Here is a 22,425-nt window from a genome sequence, read left to right as displayed (position 1 = left end):
TAAATACCCCATGGCAATTTGAATGAACATTCCAAAACACATATTATGAAGGCAACTACCTTCTCTGTCTGTCTGTTGTAATGTAACGGATATTGCAGTTGCACGAGGACGCAGTACCTACACTTTGGAATAAAACGATCAGTGTTTTGTGTGATGATGTAGGCTCATCTTTGTAGTTGCAGTCATATTGTAGTTCCTGGAATAAAAGAACACTACTTGACTGCCTGTTTGCCTCCCGAGCAGCTTAGACAATGTTTGCATTGATGATGAAAAAAATAACATTCAATCGCTAATTAGTCTGTCTTGTTGCATTCCACTTCTGGTCATCCGAACGTTCTAGACAGACGAGCGTGTATCCAGACTGGTGAAAAGAGTGACAATGGACGAGTTCGTTTAGCATCGCCCAGTGCCATAGTTATGCCATATATCCTGATATCGTCACAAGAGTAAATAGCTGCATGTAACTCAACAGCTAAGAAGGACATGAAATCACTAGACAGCATGTTTGTGTCGTGTTTAGGTTTGTAGTACTGACAACAAAGTTTTACGAACATGTCGATAATGTATTTTGTGTAAAACATGTAAATAGCTGCATGTAACCTACTCCCCTCCGGAAAAATAACATGAAATTGCGCTTATGCTTACTGAGGCATGGAGCACACAAAATGTAGGCAGCGAAGTGGGCACTCAGCTCAAAAAATATATATATATTTGTTTTCCTGGGCGAATAGGGATACAGGAACTCTGTATCAGTAACCAGTCTGTTTAGCTAACATAGTTGCCACAGAAAAGTACAAAAAAAACATTCAATAAGCAAAGAATGAACACCACTAATCACTTGTATTCTCACAGTCACAACCATGTTTGCACACATGCTCACAACCACCTTAGCACATGCACAAGTGAGCACACACACACTTAACCACATTTTCACACACACACAAACAAACACAATTGCGCATACACAGCCAGACTCACAATATTGACATGAACATAAAATATTTTCATAAAACAAGGGAAGGTATACAATCCACACTGGTTCAGTCTACTGTTCTGATTAATTGTTGTTGATGGAGAGGTGTATCCAAGTCTTCAGGCCAACAACTTCCTGTACATTAGAGTGAAACTAAACAGCAATGAAAGAAACGTTCTCTCACTGTCAACTGCGTTTATTTTCAGCAAACTTAACATGTGTAAATATTTGTATGAACATAACAAGATTCAACAACTGAGACATAAACTGAACAAGTTCCACAGACATGTGACTAACAGAAATGGAATAACGTGTCCCTGAAGAAAGGGGGATCAAAATCAAAAGTAACAGTCTGTATCTGGTGTGGCCACCAGCTGCATTAAGTACTGCAGTGCATCTCATGCTGGAGGGTCATGTAAGAATGAGCCTGCAGGAAGGGTACCACAAGAGGGAGGAGGATGTCTTCCCTATAATGCACAGCGTTGAGATTGTCTGCAATGACAACAAGCTCAGTCCGATGATGCTGTGACACACCGCCCAAGACCATGATGGACCCTCCAACTCCAAATCAATCCCGCTCCATAGTACAGGTCTCGGCGTAACGCTCATTCCTTCGACAATAAACGCGAATCCGACTATCACCCCGGGTGAGACAAAACCGCGACACGTCAGAGAAGAGCACTTTTTGCCTGTCCTGTCTGGTCCAGCGATGGTGGGTTTGTGCCCATAGGCGACGTTGTTGCCGGTAATGTCTGGTGAGGACCTGCCTTACAACAGGCCGACAAGCCCTCAGTCCAGCCTCTCTCAGCCTACTGCGGACAGTCTGAGCACTGATGTGTAACTCGGGCAGTTGTTGTTGCCATCCTGTACCTGTACTGCAGATGTGATGTTCAGATGTACTAGTCCTGTGCAGGTGTTGTTACACGTGGTCTGCCACTGCGAGGACGATCAGCTGTCCGTCCTGTCTCCCTGTAGCGCTGTCTTAGGCGTCTCACAGTACGGACATTGCAATTTATTGCCCTGGCCACATCTTCAGTCCTCATGCCTCCTTGCAGCATGCCTAAGGCACGTTCACGCAGATGAGCAGGGACCCTGGGCATCTTTCTTTTGGTGTTTTTCAGAGTCAGTAAAAAGGCCTCTTTAGTGTCCTAAGTTTTCATAACTGTGACCATAATTGCCTACCGTCTGTAAGCTGTTAGTGTCTTAACGACCGTTCCACAGGTGCATGTTCATTAATTGTTTATGGTTCACTGAACAAGCATGGGAAACAGAGTTTAAAACCTTTACAATGAAGATCTGTGAAGTTATTTGGATTTTTACAAATTATCTTTGAAAGACAGGGTCCTGAAAAAGGGACGTTTCTTTATTTGCTGAGTTTAGAAACTCCCTCATCGCACTGCAACCATTCAACGTAAATCTATAATGTTGCCCCGACATTGATCCACACTTCAGAGTCATAATTAAAAACATTGTTGTTCCATGCCAATGTAAGTGTGACTTCTCTACTTTTTGACCAGAACACTTATGAGGGCCCTATGGGCTCTGGTCAAAAGTAGTGCATATCATTGCATTCTGAAAGTATTCAGACTTGACTTTTTCCACATTTTGTTACGTTACAGCGTTATTCTTTAATTTATTAAAGATTTTTTCCCCTCATCAATCAACACAAAATACCCCATAATGACAAAGCAAAAACAGGATTTTAGAAATGTTTGCAAAAACCCCTGGAAATGTCACATTTACATTAGTATTCAGGCCCTGGACAGTGATTACAGTCTGGAGTCTTCTTGGGTATGGGGCTACAAGCTTGGCACACCTGTACAGTGAGGGAAAAAGTATTTGATCCCCCGCTGATTTTGTACGTTTGCCCACTGACAAAGAAATGATCAGTCTATAATTTTAATGGTAGGTTTATTTGAACAGTGAGAGACAGAATAACAACAAAAAAATCCAGAAAAACGCATGTCAAAAATGTTATAAATTGATTTGCATTTTAATGAGGGAAATAAGTATTTAACCCCTCTGCAAAACATGACTTAATACTTGGTGGCAAAACCCTTGTTGGCAATCACAGAGGTCAGATGTTTCTTGTAGTTGGCCACCTGGTTTGCACACATCTCAGGAGTGATTTTGTCCCACTCCTCTTTGCAGATCTTCTCCAAGCCATTAAGGTTTCGAGGCTGACGTTTGGCAACTCGAACCTTCAGCTCCCTCCACAGATTTTCTATGGGATTAAGGTCTGGAGACTGGCTAGGCCACTCCAGGACCTTAATGTGCTTCTTCTTGAGCCACTCCTTTGTTGCCTTGGCTGTGTGTTTTGGGTGATTGTCATGCTGGAATACCCATCCACGACCCTGGCTGAGGTAAGGAGGTTCTTACCCAAGACTTGACGGTACATGGCCCCGTCCATCGTTCCTTTGATGCGGTGAAGTTGTTCTGTCCCCTTAGCAGAAAAACACCCCCAAAGCATAATGTTTCCACCTCCATGTTTGACGGTGGGGATTGTGTTCTTGGGGTCATAGGCAGCATTCCTCCTCCTCCAAACACGGCGAGTTGAGTTGATGCCAAAGAGCTCCATTTTGGTCTCAGCTGACCACAACACTTTCACCCAGTTGTCCTCTGAATCATTCAGATGTTCATTGGCAAACTTCAGACGGGCATGTATATGTGCTTTCTTGAGCAGGGGGATCTTGCGGGCGCTGCAGGATTTCAGTCCTTAACGGCGTAGTGTGTTACCAATTGTTTTCTTGGTGACTATGGTCCCAGCTGCCTTGAGATCATTGACAAGATCCTCCTGTGTAATTCTGGGCTGATTCCTCACCGTTCTCATGATCATTGCAATTCCACGAGGTGAGATTTTGCATGGAGCCCCAGGCCGAGGGAGATAGACAGTTCTTTTGTGTTTCTTCCATTTGCGAATAATCGCAACAACTGTTGTCACCTTCTCACCAAGCTGCTTGGCAATGGTCTTGTAGCCCATTCCAGCCTTGTGTAGGTCTACAATCTTGTCCCTGACATCCTTGGGGAGCTCTTTGGTCTTGGCCATGGTGGAGAGTTTGGAATCTGATTGATTGATTGCTTCTGTGGACAGGTGTCTTTCATTCAAGTAACAAGCTGAGATTAGGAGCACTTGTATAAAGACACCCAGAGCCAGAAATCTTTCTGATTGAGAGGGGGTCAAATACATATTTCCTCAATTAAAAAGCAAATAAATTTGTCATTTTTGACATGCGTTTTTCAGGATTTTTGTTGTTGTTATTCTGTTGAAATAAACCCACCATTAAAATGATAGACTGATCATTTCTTTGTCAGTGGGCAAACGTACAAAATCAGCAGGGAATCAAATACCCTTTTCCCTCACTGTATTTGTGGAGTTTCTCACATTCTTCTCTGCAGATCCTATCAAGCTCTGTCAGGTTGAATGGGGAGTGACGCAGCACAGCTATTTCAAGGTCTCTCTGTAGATGTTTGATCGGGTTCAAGTACGGGCTCTGGCTGTGCCACTCAAAGACATTCAGACACTTGTCCCGAAGCCACTCCTGCGTTGTCTTGGCTGTGTGCTTTGGGTTGTTGTCCTGTTGGAAGGTGAACCTTGGCCCAAGTCTGAGGTCCTGAGCGCTCTGGAGCAGGTTATCATCAAAGATCTCTTTGTACTTTGCTCCATTCATCTTTCCCTTGATCCTGACAAGTGTCCCAGTCCCTGCCGCTGAAAAACATCCCCACAGCATGATGCTGCCACCACCATGCTTCACCGTAGGGATGATGCCAAGTTTCCTCCAGACGTGATGCTTGGCATTCAGGACAAAGAGTTCAATCTTTGTTTCATCAGACCAGAGAATCTTGTTTCTCATGGTTTGAGAATCACTTAGTTGCCTTTTGGCAAACTCCAAGCTGGCTGTCATATGCCTTTTACTGAGGAGTGGCTTCCGAGTGGCTTCCATCTGGCCACTCCACCATAAAGGCCTGATTGGTGGAGTGCTGCAGAGATGTTGTCCTTCTGGAATGTTCTCCCATCTCCACAGAGGAACTCTGGAGGTCTGTCAGAGGGACCATCGGGTTCTTGGTCCCCTCCCTGACCAAGGCCCACTAAGTTTGGCCGGGCGGCCAGCTCTAGGAAGAGTCTTGGTGGTTCCAAACTTCTTCCATTTAAGAATGATGGAGGCCACTGTGTTCTTCGGGACCTTCAGAAATGTTTTGGTACCCTTCCCTAGATCTGTTCCCTCGACACAATCCTGTCTCTGAGCTCTACGGACAATTCCTTCAACCTCATTCCTTGGTTTTTACTCTGAAATGCACTGTCAACAGTGGGACCTTATGTAGACAGGTGTGTGTGCCTTTCCAAATCATGTCCAATCAATTGAATTTACCACAGGTAGACTCCAATCAAGTTGTAGAAACATCTCAAGGATGATCAATGGAAGCAGGATGTACCTGAGCTCAATTTTGAGTCTCATAGCAAAGGGTCTGAATACATATTTACATAAGGTTTCTGTTTTTATTTTTAATACATTTTCAAATATTTCAAAAAAACAGATTTTGCTTTGTCCTTATGGGGTATTGTGTGTAGGGAGGGAGGGGGTCATTGCAAATAGTCCAGATGGCCATTTGATTATTTGTTCACCTGTCTTATGGCTTGGGGCTAGAAGCTGTTAAGGAGCCTTTTGGACCTAGACTTGGCACTCCAGTACCGCTTGCCGTGCAGTAGCAGAGAGAAGTGTCTATGAGGGTGACTGGAGTCTTTAACCATTTTTTGGGCCTTCCTCTGACACGCCTAGTATATAGGTCCTGGATTGCAGGAAGCTTTGCCCCAGTGATGTACTTGGCCGTATGCACTACTCTCTGTAGCGCCTTACAGTCGAATGCCGCGCAGTTGCCATACTAGGCGGTGATGCAAACGGTCAGGTTGCTCTCGATGGTACAGCTGTAGAAATTTTTGAGGATCTGGGGACCCATGCCAAATGTTTGCAGTCTCCTAAGGGGAAAAGGTGTTATCGTGCCCTCTTCACAACTGTCTTGACGTGTTTGGACCATGATAGTTTGCTGGTGATGTGGACACCAAGGAACTTGAAACTCCAGACCCGCTCCACTACAGCCCTGTCGATGTTAATGGGGGCCTGTTCGGCCCTCCTTTTCCTGGCATTTGGCAATGTGAAACCAACCGGAGCAAATAAAAAAAAATACAACATAACGAATAACTGATTTGAACTACAGCTCAGAACTATTTAAGAAAATGCCCTAACACAACAATGGGTATGTGGCTCTCTGCAAACAAGAATGCAGAAGATTTGCTGTGACAACAAGCTTGGTGGTCAGAGCAATCATGTGATGTCAAGGACATTGAGGTGTACTCAAAAGTGGAAAAGCAAACCAGACCAAATTAGATCAGCAAAAAGGTCTCTTCGCCGATTGAATAAAAAATGTATGTACAGTGCCTTGCAAAAGTATTCATCCCCCTTGGCATTTTTCCTATTTTGTTGCATTACAACCTGTAATTTAAATGGATTTTTATTTGGATTTCATGTAATGGACATACACAAAATAGTCCAAATTGGTGAAGTGAAATGAAAGAAATAACCTTAAAAAAATGCAAAACCCTCCCCCCAAAAAAACGGAAAGGTGGTGGGTGCATTCACCCCCTTTGCTGTGAGGCCCATAAATAAGATATGGTGCAAACAATTACTATCAGAAGTCACATAATTAGATTGCACACAGGTGGACTTTATTTAAGTGTCACATGATCTCCAGTATATATACACCTGTTCTGAAAGGCCCCAGAGTCAGCAACACCACTAAGTTGTGGAGAAGTACAGATCAGGGTTGGGTTATAAAAAAATATTAGAAACTTTGAACATCCCACGGAGCACCGTTAAATACATTATTAAATAATTGAAAAAATATGGCACCACAACAAACCTGCCAAGAGAGGCCCGCCCACCAAAACCCACAGATCAGGCCAGGAGGGATTTAATCAGAGAGGCAACAAAGAGACCAAAGATAACCCTGCAGGAGCTGCAAAGCTCCACAGTGGAGATTGGAGTATCTGTCCATAGAACCATTTTAAGCCGTACACTCCACAGAGCTTTACGGAAGAGTGGCCAGAAAAAAGCCATTGCTTAAAGAAAAAAATAAGCAAACACATTTGGTGTTCGCCAAAAGGCATGTGGGAGACTACTCAAACATATGGAAGAAGGTACTCGGGTCAAATTTTGCTTTTTGGCCAATGCTATGTCTGGCGCAAACCCAACACCTCTCATCACGCCGAGAACGCCATCCCCACAGTGAAGCATGGTGGTGGCAACATCATGCTGTGGGGATGTTTTTCATCGACAGGGACTGGGAAACTGGTCAGAATTGAAGGAATGATGGATGGCGCTAAATACAGGGAAATTCTTGAGGGAAACCCGTTTCAGTCTTCCAGAAATTTGAGACTGGGATGGAGGTTCACCTTCCAGCAGCACAATGACCCTAAGCATACTGCTGAAGCAACACTTGAGTGGTTTAAGGGGAAACATTTAAATGTCTTGGAATGGCCTAGTCAAAGCCCAGACCTCAATCCAATTATTAATCTGTGGTATGACTTAAAGATTGCTGTACACCAGTGGAACCCATCCAACTTGAAGGATCTGGAGCAGTTTTGCCTTGAAGAATGGACAAAAATCCCAGTGACTAGATGTGCCAAGCTTATAGAGACATGCCCCAAGAGATTTGCAGCTGTAGTTGCTGCAAAAGGTGGCTCTACAAAGTATTGACTTTGGGGGGTGAATAGTTATGCACGCTCATGTTCAGTTTTTTTGTTTGTTTCAAAATAAGAAATATTTTGCATCTTCAATGTGGTATGCATGCTGTGCAAATTCAATGATACAAACCCCCCAAAAAATCCATTTTAATTCCAGGTTGTAAGGCAACAAAATAGGAAAAATGCCATGGGGGGTGAATACTTTTGCAAACCACTGTAATTTCAAGAATATTAATATGTAGGCGTATTTCATATCTGCTAACAAAAGATAGCTTCAACCCTTAATGGATGATACTGTGTTTGATGGAGGAGCGAAATGTGTCAGGATGGCCGTGGAAAGCACAGTGCATGGGAGCAGTACGAGGCAGACAGTGCCCTGCGCATTACAGTAGGTTTGATGTCAGAACCATGACTGTACCTCGCTCTCGTTACACTCGGCGGGGGAGTCGCCGCGAACGGCCATCTGGTAGCATGCATACAGCACTGCCAACTGCTCATAGGTTGCCCTGAACTGAGGGTCATCATCATTGACGGGCACTAGCCTCACCTTCAGGGGGAGGAGGGAGGGTGGGGAGATAAGTGGGAGGTAGGGAGGAATGACGAGGAAGATGGTGAAAAAAAAGAAGTGGAGGATTGATAAAGTCAACATATTCTTGTGGAGAGTGCCGATAGAGAAGGGTGTAAGACAGGTAGGAGAAGAATGAGGACATACAGTATGGAGTTGGGGAGAATGAGGAGGAGGAAGGGGTGGTAGTGGTTTGTAGGGGAGAAGGACAGACAATGGGGGAAGCCAAACAATAAGTGGAGAGATTTTAGACAATGCCACACAAGCAGTTTAGCGCTATAAAAAGGTTATACTGAAGCAGTTCAGACTCCCAGTTCAAAGTTCTGTTGATGAGCTTTTTTGTTTAGATGCTTGGTTCAGAGTTTTGAGATCAGTCATGCCAATCGAGATTCCAACCATAAAATTAACAACCACCCAGAACTAAGGATTATGGGAGTCTGAGTCCAGCTGTGGTTCCTGCCTGGAGATAATGGGTCCAGGGATCCCGAAGATGAAACAAGTGCACTGCCCCCACATCACGGTTAAGGACAAAATCTCAGAGAGAATGACAGGGAGCTAGCGGTTGAATAGAGTGCAAAATATGAGACATCCACATTCACTCACATTTAGACAGGGATCTACACACACATTTACTTTCGTATAGATACAGATATGGAGACAATAGCGATGTGAGATTTACACAGAGAAAATCAGGCTGAGGTATAGTATAGCTGTGAGAGATACAGAATGTCTGGTGAGAACCACGGAGTGGAGACAGTCCTCCAAGTGTGTCAAGTGCCAGCATGGTCTAAAATATAAAACTAACGCTAACACTGAATTTAAGCTCTAGAGTAGTGGATACTTCAGTCCAACAACTGCGACCGGTTGGGACGAAATTATAGTTTGGGGTTGGAATAAAAAAATATAACTAGCAGAAGTGCTGGGTGATGGAAGGAGTGATGGATGAAGGAGGGTGGGACTGAATACCTGACATCCCCCGTATCCAAACAGCAAGAGGCTGTATCGCAAATGGCATTCCCTACATAGTGCACTTGTTTTGAAGTGGTTGGGCCCTCGATATAAGGGTAATCTAGGGGGGGTGGGGGGGGGGGGTTGGAGCGCACTAGTCTCACCTTCAAAAGAGTGACAGGCAAAGAAGGGTTAAGACAAAATGAAGACTGTGGCATTTAAATAGGACACAGAATGATAAATCCACACAAAAGAGGGTACATATCAAAGCAGGGGAAAAGAGAAAAAAAGATTATGAAAGAGAAAGGAGGATAATACCTCTTCCTTTATAAACTATGTCTACCACTTATGGGTGCCAGCCAACTACTGCAAATCTGTCTGACTTACATTTCTCCTATTCAAGCATGCCAATCAGGAGGAATGGAAAAGCTTTAAACCGTCTAGGCTCTTGTACACCTTGAGAGAGCCCCTTGAGAACATTTAAGACAGGTTGTATTATTACATCAAATTGTTTTTGAGAGGAAATAAGCATTCTATAGTTCTATTTTCCACATGTGTGTGGGGAAAGGATACACCCAAGTGTGCCTTTTCAATTATATCTCTTGAAAAAGGTCTGTGACTGAATGATCAACACAATAAACAGCGTGCAGAAGTAATACTGTGGCTGGGAGTCATCCAAATTTTTCAAATTCTGTTTTCTATTACCTCTACCACAGGCGTTCGTGCTACACCCAAGCAGTGCAGTGAATAAAGGAGGGTATGTTTGTGTCCATCTCCATGGAACAAAAACCACAAGTGTTTTTAGTCATCAGATTTAATAGAAACAGCATTTAATGACCTTACCTGGGTTGCTTTCCGGAAAAACAAAGTGATCACTTTACACAAAGATAACCCATGCATGTGTGCGTTTGAGTGTGTAATGTGTGTGCACGCGTGCACGTATGTGTATGACAGGGTTAATGTTAGCCGTAATTGCCGAAAAAGCCTACAAGGGGAATGTCCTTCGTAAGGACAAGCTTTAATATTGTAGTGACAAAGATGAGAAGAATGTTGGCGCGGCCAAATGCAGGCTACTGTGTAACATGCTAATCAGATAGAATGCAATTGTGGAACTTATTTTATTTATTTTTCATATTAATAATAATTTGTTGTATTATTATTATTTATATCATCATCACTTTTATTGCAGGCCAATTTATTAATCTAAACCAGTTTAAATATGCAAAAGGTGTTTTGTTTCATTCTGTTGAGATATTTGTAGGCTAAATTTGATCTGTCTTTTTAATGTTGAGCTCTGTATTTAGTTTACAATGGGTTATAAGTAAGCCTGTTATATCATTAACCTATTGCTGTCATTTATTGGGTATAGTTGGCTTTAGCCTTTCTTGGTAATTGCTGAAATATGTGACCGACCGGCTCGAAAATATATATATATTTTTACATTGGACAAAAGAAGAGACTCAGAGCTAGAAAATGGTATATTATACACTAGAGTTGAGGAACAATTAGAAAGTATTTCTGCTTTGAAAGTTGATAAACTTGTAAACCCCACTTTTCAGAAAATGAACTGTGAAATGAGCTTTTCTTTGTCTACACCCACTCAGCATTGTTCACACCATCTTAAGCCTTAGCCCCACCCATCTCTTTAAGGATTCACATGAGGCCATGTAAACAGAGTGAGTATGGTAGTGTACTAAACAAACAGATTTAAAGACTAAAAGGTAGGTTTATACTACGTTTATCAACATATTACGTTTTTCCCAAGATGGCGTAGCAGTTCAGACGTCCTTTGTCTTCCTCTTGTCGTGTCCCGTGTATATATATATTTACATATTTTCTTCGCATATCTTTTTACATATTTTTTTTCTAAAAACTCAACCTCAAAACAGTCTCCTGCAACCCGCCTCACCAATTTAAAAAATAAAAGTATTTTTACCTCAAATCTGAAATCCACAACAGAAGCTAGCCAGAGGTTAGCCAGTTCACTGGCTAACGTTGGAGTTCAGCTAGCCACAGTTAGCGGTCCTCAGCTATCCATTAGCTCGAAAAGCTATCGCCAATTTTTGTACAGCGCGACTCAGACGAGAGCTTACCGGACCTATTCTCTCTCCATATCCCCGGATTTGTACCGCAGGCTCTGGACGTTTACACCTGGATCTTGCAGCTAGCTAGCTGCTACCTGAGTGACTATTGGCAACATTGGTCCCGGAGTTAACATAAATTATTCCGGAGCTAGCCAGCTGAAGGGTTTCATCAGCCACTCCTGGGCTATTCCGGAGCTAGCCAGCTGAAGAGTTCCATCAGCCTCTCCTGGGCTACAATCACCTATCCGGACCCGTTTTACTGCCGATTCGGAGCCCCATCGGGCCTTCACGACTGGACCACCGACGTTATCTGCCCGAGGGAGTTATCCAACTGGCCCCTCCGTCGCGACGTAACCCGAATGCCCATCTGCGGCCCGCTAATTGTTAGCTGTCTTATCGGCTGCTATCTGAATAGGTCTATCGGACAATTTTCTTGGGCCACTATAACTAACTATTTTGCCAATTGGACTGGTCCCCCCTACCACACGGAACCCCACTAATCTACAGACGGAATCGCACGAGGTGGCTAAAAACAGACTTCCATCTACTACTAGCTTGCTACCTATGGCTCGGCTAGCTATCTAACTCTCACTGGACCCTTTGATCACTCGGCTAACTATCTAACTCTCACTGGGCCCTTTGATCACTCGGCTAAGCATGCCTCTCCTTAATGTCAATATGCCTTGTCCAGATATAGCCCTTGGCTCTCCCCAGACCTGACTGCCCTTAACCAACACAAAAACATCCTATGGCGTTCTGCATTAGCATCAAACAGCCCCTGTGATATGCAACTTTTCAGGGAAGTTAGAAACCAATATACACAGGCAGTTAGAAAAGCTAAGGCTAGCTTTTTCAAGCAGAAATTTGCTTCCTGCAACACAAATTTAAAAAAGTTCTGGGACATTGTAAAGTCCATGGATATAAGAACACCTCCTCCCAACTGCCCACTGCACTGAGGATAGGAAACTTTGTCACCACCGATAAACCCACTATAATTGAGAATTTCAATAAGCATTTTTCTACGGCTGGCCATGTTTCCACCTGGCTACCCCTACTGCAGTCAACAGCACTGCACCCCCCACAGCTACTCGCCCAAGCCTTCCCAATTTCTCCTGCTCCCAAATCCATTCAGCTGATGTTCTGAAAGAGCTGCAAAATCTGGACCCCTACAAATCAGCCGGGCTAGACGATCTGGACCCTTTCTTTCTAAAATTATCTGCCGAAATTATTGCAACCCCTATTACTAGCCTGTTCAACCTCTCTTTCGTGTTGTCTGAGACTCCCATAGATTGGAAAGCAGCTGCTGTCATCCCCCTCTTCAAAGGAGGGGACACTCTTGGCCCAAATTGCTATAGACTTATATCCATCCTACCCTGCCTTTCTAAGGTCTTCGAAAGCCAACTCAACAAACAGATTACCAACCATTTTGAATCCCACCGCACCTTCTCCGCTATGCAATCTGGTTTCAGAGCTGGTCTGGGGTGCACCTCAGCCACGCTCAAGGTCCTAAACGATATCGTAACCGCCATCGATAAGAAACAATACTGTGCTGCCATTTTCATTGACCTGGCCAAAGCTTTCGACTCTGTCAATCACCACATCCTCATCGACAAACTCAATAGCCTTGGTTTCTCTAATGATTGCATCGCCTGGTTCACCAACTACTTCTCTGATAGAGTTCAGTGTGTCAAATCGGAGGGCCTGTTGTCCGGACCTCTGGCAGTCTCTATGGGGGTGCCACAGGGTTCAATTCTTGGGCCAACTCTTTTGTCTGTATACATCAATGATGTCGCTCTTGCTGCTGGTGAGTCTCTGATCTACCTCTACACAGACGACATCATTCTGTATACTTCTGGCCCTTCTTTGGTCACTGTGTTAACAACCCTCCAGATGAGCTTCAATGCCATACAACTCTCCTTCCGTGGCCTCCAACTGCTCCTAAATTCAAGTAAAACTAAATGCATGCTCTTCAACCAATCGCTGCCTGCACCTGCCCGCCTGTCCTGCATCACTACTCTGGACGGTTCTGACTTAGAATATGTGGACAACTACAAATACTTAGGTGTCTGGTTAGACTGTAAACTCTCCTTCCAGACTAGGTGTCTGGTTAGACTGTAAACTCTCCTTCCAGACTCACATCAAACATCTCCAATCCAAAGTTAAATCAAGAATTGGCTTCCTATTTCGCAACAAAGCATCCTTCACTCATGTTGCCAAACATACCCTCGTAAAACTGACCATCCTACCGATCCTCGACTTTGGCGATGTCATTTACAAAATAGCCTCCAATACCCTACTCAACAAACTGGATGCAGTCTATCACAGTGCCATCCATTTTGTCACCAAAGCCCCATATACTACCCACCACTGCGACCTGTACACTGTCGTTGGCTGGCCTTCGCTTCATAATCGTCGCCAAACCCACTGGCTCCAGGTCATCTACAAGACCCTGCTAGGTAAAGTCCCCCTTATCTCCGCTCACTGGTCACCATAGCAGCACCCACCGGTAGCACGTGCTCCAGCAGGTATATCTCTCTGGTCACCCCCAAAGCCAATTCCTCCTTTGGCCGTCTCTCTTTCCAGTTCTCTGCTGCCAATGACTGGAACGAACTACAAAAATCTCTGAAACTGGAAACACTTACCTCCCTCACTAGCTTTAAGCACCAGCTGTCAGAGCAGCTCACAGATCACTGCACCTGTACATAGCCCATCTATAATATAGCCCAAACAACTACCTCTTCCCCAACTGTATTTGTTTTCTTTATTTTATTTATTTTATTTTGCTCCTTTGCACCCCATTATCTCTATTTCTACTTTGCACTTTCTTCTACTACAAATCTACCATTCCAATGTTTTACTTGCTATATTGTATTTACTTTGCCCCCATGGACTTTTTTTGCCTTTACCTCCCTTATCTCACCTCATTTGCTCACATTGTACATAGACTTATTTTTCTACTGTATTATTGACTGTATATTTGTTTTACTCCATGTGTAACTCTGTGTTGTGTATGTTGTCGAACTGCTTTGCTTTATCTTGGCCAGGTAGCAATTGTAAATGAGAACTTGTTCTCAACTTGCCTACCTGGTTAAATAAAGGTGAAATAAATAAAAATAAAAATAAATATCTGTATCAGTTGTCGCAGGTCCATCACAAATATTCTATTGTCGCCCGACATCAACTTGTCGTTGTCGTAATGAAAAACTATAAACACAAAAACTACAGGCTGGATGACATCAGCAGCCTGGTTTTCCAACGTAGCATAACTGGGGTATTTTAACACCAATAAACCCATTTAGTACATGTCAATCTAGCAAACCAGGCAACTAAAAGCAACTTTAAAAACAATGTTTTTGTTCGTTTCTAGCTTGTTAGCTTGCGAACGCCAAGTTAGCAGGCTAGCCAGTTCAAATAATGACCATAGCATACAGTGTCAAGAAAACGTCTGTGAACCCTTTGGAAAAACCTGGATTTCTACATACAGTTGAAGTCGGAAGTTCACAAACACCTTAGCCAAATACATTTAAACTCAGTTTTTCACAATTCCTGACATTTAATCCGAGTAAAAATTCCCTGTTTTAGGTCAGTTAAAACCTCTTGAGCGTCTCATCGCGCTGGATCAACATCCAGCGAAAAACTCCTAGCGACATTAGCATAACGAAATGTAATATATATTTTTTTCAAATATAGGACTGTCTCATATCGTTTTATAGATACACCTCTCTTGAATCGACCCTCGTCGTCCGATTTCAAAAAGGTTTTACAGGAAAAGCACAACATTAGATTATGTTAGAGGAGTACATGGTAAAAGTAGCAACATTTGAATTTTCCGACCAACCACATGCATCACAAATAACCAAAAAACAGCTAAATGCAGCACTAACCTTTTACAAACTTCATCAGATGACACACCTAGGACATCATGTTACACAAAGCATGCATTCGTTTGTTCAATAAAGGTCATATTTATATATAAAAACAGCATTTTACATCGGCGTCTGACGTTGACTAACTATTTTCCCTCAAATGCGTCCCGGGAAACAGTGCTACAATTGACTAAATTACTATTCGAAAACAATTTTTTAATTTTATATTGTCAATCTAAGATTTATAGATGAATATCTCTTGAAAACACCTGTCATACCAGATTTTAAATTAACTTTACTGGGTAATCACACTTTGCGATAAAAGGGGATGCGATACTCAGAAAATGAGCTAGTAAATCTAGCTCGGCGCCATCTTGGAACAATCGCATATCACATCTAATCTTGTATAATATTGTCAATAATCCCTTACCTTTAGTTGTCTTCATCAGAAAGCACTTCCAGGAATCCCAGGTCCACGACAAATGTATTTTCGGTCGAAAAAGTCCATCCTTTATGTTCCATTAGCTTGCTGTTGTTAGCGCGTCTGAAGGCTGTATCCAAATGCTCCTCCGGGCGCGGGACTGCGGTTTCGAAAAATAACTTTTTTCCCTCCTTTAGGTTCGTTCAAACATGTCAAACGTTGTATAACATTAATCTTCAGGGCCTGTTTCAACAAGAGAGCCAATAAGATTAGAGTGGGACGATTGTATTGTGTTTCAAAACGTTTCCAAAGGTGGGGGTAGACACGGCCGCCGACGTCACAATGCTGATGGCCCTCCTACTGTGACCAATTGCCACAGCGTCTCATTCATTCAGTTCCGACAGTAGAAGGCTCAAAACACTTTGTAAAGACTGGGGACATCTAGTGGAAGCAATAGAAAGGGCTCAATGAACGATAGCTCACTGTGTGAATAATAGGCAAAGCTGTGAAGTTGAGTCCACAATTCAGAATTCCACTTCCTGTTTCAATCGGTCTCGGGGTTTTGACTGCCATATGAGTTCTGTTATACTCACAGACACCATTCAAACAGTTTTAGAAACTTCAGGGTGATTTCTATCCACAAGTATTAATTATATGCATGTCCTAGCTTCTGAGTTTGATTAGTAGGCCGTTGAAAATGGGCACTCATTTTTTTCAAAATGCGCTGTGGCGCCCCCTATCCTAGGGTAATATCAAGAGGGTAACTCTTACATCTAGATGTTCCGCTAGCGGAACACCGCTCCAATATCCAATGATAAGGCGTGGCGCGAAATACAAACTCCTCAAAAATCCGAAAACTTAAATTTTTCAAACATATGACTATTTTACAGCATTTTAAAGACAACTCTCTTTTATCTAACCACACTGTCCGATTTCAAAAAGGCTTTACAACAAAAGCAAAACATTAGATTATGTCAGCAGAGTACCCAGCCAGAAATAATCAGACACCCATTTTTCAAACTAGCATATAATGTCACAAAAACCAAAACCACAGCTAAATGCAGCACTAACCTTTGATGATCTTCATCAGATGACACTCCTAGGACATTATGTTATACAATACATGCATGTTTTGTTCAATCAAGTTCATATTTATATCAAAAACCAGCTTTTTACGTTAGCAGGTGACTAGCATGTGACTAGCATTCCCACCGAACACTTCCGGTGAATTTACTAAATTACTCACGATAAACGTTCACAAAAAACATAACAATTATTTTAAGAATTATAGATACAGAACTCCTTTATGCAATCGCGGTGTCCAATTTTAAAAAAGCTTTTCGGTGAAAGCACATTTTGCAATATTCTGAGTAGATAGCTTGCCATCACAGGCTAGCTATTTTGACACCCACCAAGTTTGGTACTCACCAAACTCAGATTTACTATAAGAAAAATTTGATTTCTTTTGCTGTTCTTCATCAGGATGCACTCCCAGGACTTCTACTTCAACAACAAATGTTGGTTTGGTTCCAAATAATCCATAGTTATATCCAAATAGCGGCGTTTTGTTCGTGCGTTCAAGACACTATCCGAAGGGTAACGAAGGGGGACGCGCGGACGTGTATCGTGACAAAACATTTCAAAATATTCCGTTACCGTACTTCGAAGCATGTCAAACGTTTTATTAAAATCAATTTTTATGCGATTTTTCACGTAAAAAAGCGATAATATTCCGACCGGGAGACGTCCTTTCCGTTCAAAGACTCAAAATCTAAAATGGACTCTTCACGTGCACGTGCACACCCGTCTCATTGTTCTCAGATCGACCACTTACCAAATGCGCTACTGTTTTTCAGCCATGGGCTGCAAAGTCATCATTCAACGTTCTGGCGCCTTCTGAGAGCCTATGGGATCCTTAGAAAGTGTCACGTTACAGCAGAGATCCTTTGTTTTGGATAGAGATGACAAAGAAGGCCAAGAAATGGTCAGACAAGGTACTTCCTGTACAGAATCTTCTCAGGTTTTTGCCTGCTATTTGAGTTCTGTTATACTCACAGACACCATTCAAACAGTTTTAGAAACTTTGGAGTGTTTTCTATCCAAAGCTACTAATTATATGCATATTCTAGTTTCTGGGCAGGAGTAATAACCAGATTAAATCGGGTACGTTTTTTATCCGGCCGTGAAAATACTGCCCCCTATCCATAACAAGTTAAGATCACCACTGTATTTTAAGAATGTGAAATGATAGTAGAGAGAATGATTTATTTCAGCTTTTGTTTCTTTCATCACAGTGGGTCAGAAGTTTACATACACTCAATTAGTATTTGGTAGAGTTGCCTTTAAATTGTTTAACTTGGGTCAAACATTTCGGGCAGTCTTCCACAAGCTTCCCACAATAAGTTGGGTGAATTTTGGCCCATTCCTCCTGACAGATCTGGTGTATCAACTGAGTCAGGTTTGTAGGCCTCCTTGCTCGCACAGGCTTTTTCAGTTCTGCCCACATATTTTCTATAGGGTTGAGGTCAGGGCTTTGTGATAGCCACTCCAATACCTTGACTTTGTTGTCCTTAAGCCATTTTGCCACAACTTTGGAAGTATGCTTGGGGTCATTGTCCATTTGGAAGACCCATTTGCGACCAAGCTTTAACTTCCTGACTGATGTCTTGAGATGTTTCTTCAATATATCTACATAATTTTGCTGCCTCATGATGCCATCTATTTTGTGAAGTCCACCAGTCCCTCCTGCAGCAAAGCACCCCCACAACATGATTCTGCCACCCCCGTGTCTCACGGCTGGGATAGTGTTCTTCGGCTTGCAAGCCTTCCCCTTTTTCCTCCAAACATAACAATGGTCATTTTGGCCAAACAGTTATATTTTTGTTTCATCAGACCAGAGGACATTTCTCCAAAAAGTCTGATCTTTGTCCCCATGTGCAGTTGCAAACTGTAGTCTGGCTTTTTAATGTCAGTTTTAGAGCAGTGGCTTCTTTCTTCCTTGCTGAGTGGCCTTTCAGGTTATGTCAATATAGGACTCGTGTTACTGTGTTTATAGATACTTTTGTACCTTTTTCCTCCAGCATCTTCACAAGGTCCTTTGCTGTTGTTCTGGGATTGATTTGCACTTTTTGCACCAAAGTACGTTCACAGAGCTCACAGCCTTCGTCATTTCCGGTCACAACTTGCAGACTTGTTTATGTGCTGCTGTGCGTTTTGCTGCCAACCTTACTTTGCTACCTGACAACTTTACGGTTTTTACTTTTTAATTACCATTTATAATTTTTAGTTTTTCCCTCACTCAACTTTTTTCATTCAACTTTTTCACTCCAGACGTTTTATCTGGACATGGTTCATCAGGACTTCCAACAGTCGAAGCTAAGTAGTAACATTAACATGATGCCTTCTAATTGCAGTCGCTGTACTCATAATATACAGGAGAACGATCGCCTTACGGCGAGGATAGCTGTGCTGCAAGCCCAGCTTCAGACGCAATCATTAGGTAAGGGTAATTTCAGTGTAGGAAAAGATGAAACAGCGTCTGTGCCACCAGTAAGTACAGATAGTATAAATCCCCTCGCACGGTCCCCGCAGCCGGACAACTTTCTCATGGCTTCTGGAGGGAAATGCTGTAGAAATACTCAACCGGTGTTGCTCATTCAGCCGACAAAAACTTTCAACCGGTTTTCCCAATTAGGCAGCGAGTCAGAGTCAGAGGCCAAGCCTTCTCTGGTCTCTACTCCTCCCGTTACGGGGTCTGAGACGCCGAAGCTTCCCACCATTAGCTCTGACAAATTGAATACCCTAGTCATTGGCGACTCCATTACCCGCAGTATTAGACTTAAAACAAATCATTCAGCGATCATACACTGTTTACCAGGGGGCAGGGCTACCGACGTTAAGGCTAATCTGAAGATGGTGCTGGCAAAAGCTAAAACTGGCGAGTGTAGAGAGTATAGAGATATTGTTATCCACGTCGGCACCAACGATGTTAGGATGAAACAGTCAGAGGTCACCAAGCGCAACATAGCTTCAGCGTGTAAATCAGCTAGAAAGATGTGTCGGCATTGAGTAATTGTCTCTGGCCCCCTCTTAGTTAGGGGGAGTGATGAGCTCTACAGCAGAGTCTCACAACTCAATCGCAGGTTGAAAACTGTTTTCTGACCCTCCCAAAAGATAGAATTTGTAGATAATTGGCCCTCTTTCTGGAACTCACCCACAAACAGGACCAAGCCTGGCCTGTTGAGGAGTGACGGACTCCATCCTAGCTGGAGGGGTGCTCTCATCTTATCTACGAACATAGACAGGGCTCTAACTCCCCTAGCTCCACAATGAAATAGGGTGCAGGCCAGGCAGCAGGCTGTTAGCCAGCCTGCCAGCTTAGTGAAGTCTGCCACTAGCACAGTCAGTGTAGTCAGCTCAGCTATCCCCATTGAGATTGTGTCTGTGCCTCGACCTAGGTTGGGCAAAACTAAACATGGCGGTGTTCGCTTTAGCAATCTCACTGGAATAAAGACCTCCTCCATTCCTGTCATTATTGAAAGAGATCGTGATACCTCATCTCAAAATAGGGCTACTTAATGTTAGATCCCTCACTTCCAAGGCAGTTGTAGTCAATGAACTAATCACTGATCATAATGTTGATGTGATTGGCCTGACTGAAACATGGCTTAAACCTGATGAATTTACTGTGTTAAATGAGGCCTCACCTCCTGGTTACACTAGTGACCATATCCCCCGTGCATCCCGCAAAGGCGGAGGTGCTGCTAACATTTACGATAGCAAATTTCAATTTACAAAAAAACCCCCGACATTTTCGTCTTTTGAGCTTCTAGTCATGAAATCTATGCAGCTTCCTCAATCACTTTTTATAGCTACTGTTTACAGGCCTCCTGAGCCATATACAGCGTTCCTCACTGAGTTCCCTGAATTCCTATCGGACATTGTAGTCATAGCAGATAATATTCACATTTTTGGTGACTTTTTAATATTCACATGGAAAAGTCCACAGACCCACTCCAAAAGGCTTTCGGAGCCATCATCGACTCAGTGGGATTTGTCCAACATGTATCTGGACCTACCCACTGCCCGTGGAATAAATGTTGTGGATCTTAATGTTTATCCCCATAATCCTGGACTATCGGACCACCATTTTACGTTTGCAATCGCAACAAATAATCTGCTCAGACCCCAACCAAGGGTCATCAAAAGTCTTGCTATAAATTCTCAGACAACCCAAAGATTCCTTGATGCCCTTCCAGACTCCCTCTGCCTACCCAAGGACGTCAGAGGACAAAAATCAGTTAACCACCTAACTGAGGAACTCAATTTAACCTTGCGCAATACACTAGATGCAGTCGCACCCCTAAAAACATTTGTCATAAGAAACTAGGTCCCTGGTATACAGAAAATACACGAGCTCTGAAGCAAGCTTCCAGAAAATTGGAACGGAAATGGCACCACACCAAACTGGAAGTCTTCCGACTAGCTTGGAAAGACAGTACCGTGCAGTATCGAAGAGCCCTCACTGCTGCTCGATCATCCTATTTTTCCAACTTAATTGAGGAAAATAAGAACAATCCGAAACTTCTTTTTGATACTGTAGCAAAGCTAACTAAAAAGCAGCATTCCTCAAGAGAGGATGGCTTTCACTTCAGCAGTAATAAATTCATGAACTTCTTTGAGGAAAAGATCATGATCATTAGAAATCAAATTACGGACTCCTCTTTAAATCTACGTATTCCTCCAAAGCACCGTTGTCCTGAGTCTGCACTACTCTGCCAGGACCTAGGATCAAGGGAGACACTAAAGAGTTTTAGTACTATATCTCTTGACACGATGAAAATAATCATGGCCTCTAAACCTTCAAGCTGCATACTGAACCCTATTCCGACTAAACTACTGAAAGAACTGCTTCCTGTGCTTGGCACTCCTATGTTGAACATAATAAATGGCTCTCTATCCACCGGATGTGTACCAAACTCACTAAAAGTGGCAGTAATAAAGCCTCTCTTGAAAAAGCCAAATCTTGACCCAGAAAATATAAAAAACTATTGGCCTATATCACATCTTCCATTCCTCTGAAAATTTTTTGAAAAAGCTGTTGCGCAGCAAATCACTGCCTTCCTAAAGACAAACAATGTATACGAAACGCTTCAGTCTGGTTTTAGACCCCATCATAGCACTGAGACAGCACTTGTGAAGGTGGTAAATTTCCTTTTAACCTGTTGGGGCTAGGGGGCAGTATTTTCACGGCCAGATAAAAAACGTACCCGATTTAAACTGGTTACTACTCTTGCCCAGAAACGAGAATATGCATATAATTAGTGGATTTGGATAGAAAACACTCTAAAGTTTTTAAAACTGTTTGAATGGTGTCTGTGAGTATAACAGAACTCATATGGCAGGCAAAAACCTGAGAAGATTCCAGGCAGGAAGTGGCCTGTCTGACAATTTGTAGTCCTTCTGTTGCATCTCTATCGAAATTGCAGCATCTGTGCTGTTACGTGACACTTTCTAAGGCTTCCATTGGCTCTCTAAAGCCCTCAGAAAGCAGAATGACGCGTCTCCTGTCTCTGGGCAAAGTACAGCAGCAGAGTTTGTAAGTGGCCTGCCTGGGGACAGTGAGACTGAGATGCACGTTCACGAGACTTCACCATTTTTTTCTTTCTCTCTTTGAATGAATACATCGTTGTCTGGCTGCAGCTCATCTTATAGACAGAAGCGTGCTACATGGAAGACCAATCTGAACTCCTCTCTCGGCATGTCCAACCTGTCCATTATCTCAGCCAATCATGGCTAGCGGGAAGGTTTCTGATTCTTTTCCGTGGCTAAA

General features: G+C 43.0%; 1 pseudogene; it reads right to left on the bottom strand.

The window, feature by feature from the left end:
• Positions 1–22,425, bottom strand: part of LOC115163466 (arginyl-tRNA--protein transferase 1-like) — a 174,578-nt pseudogene that overhangs the window by 139,514 nt on the left and 12,639 nt on the right.

The sequence above is a fragment of the Salmo trutta genome, chromosome 2, assembly GCF_901001165.1.
Source record: "Salmo trutta chromosome 2, fSalTru1.1, whole genome shotgun sequence".
In the NCBI taxonomy this organism is placed as follows: domain Eukaryota; kingdom Metazoa; phylum Chordata; class Actinopteri; order Salmoniformes; family Salmonidae; genus Salmo; species Salmo trutta.
The sequence above is the reverse complement of the archived record's forward strand: the minus strand, read 5'-3'. Positions and strand labels throughout refer to the sequence as shown.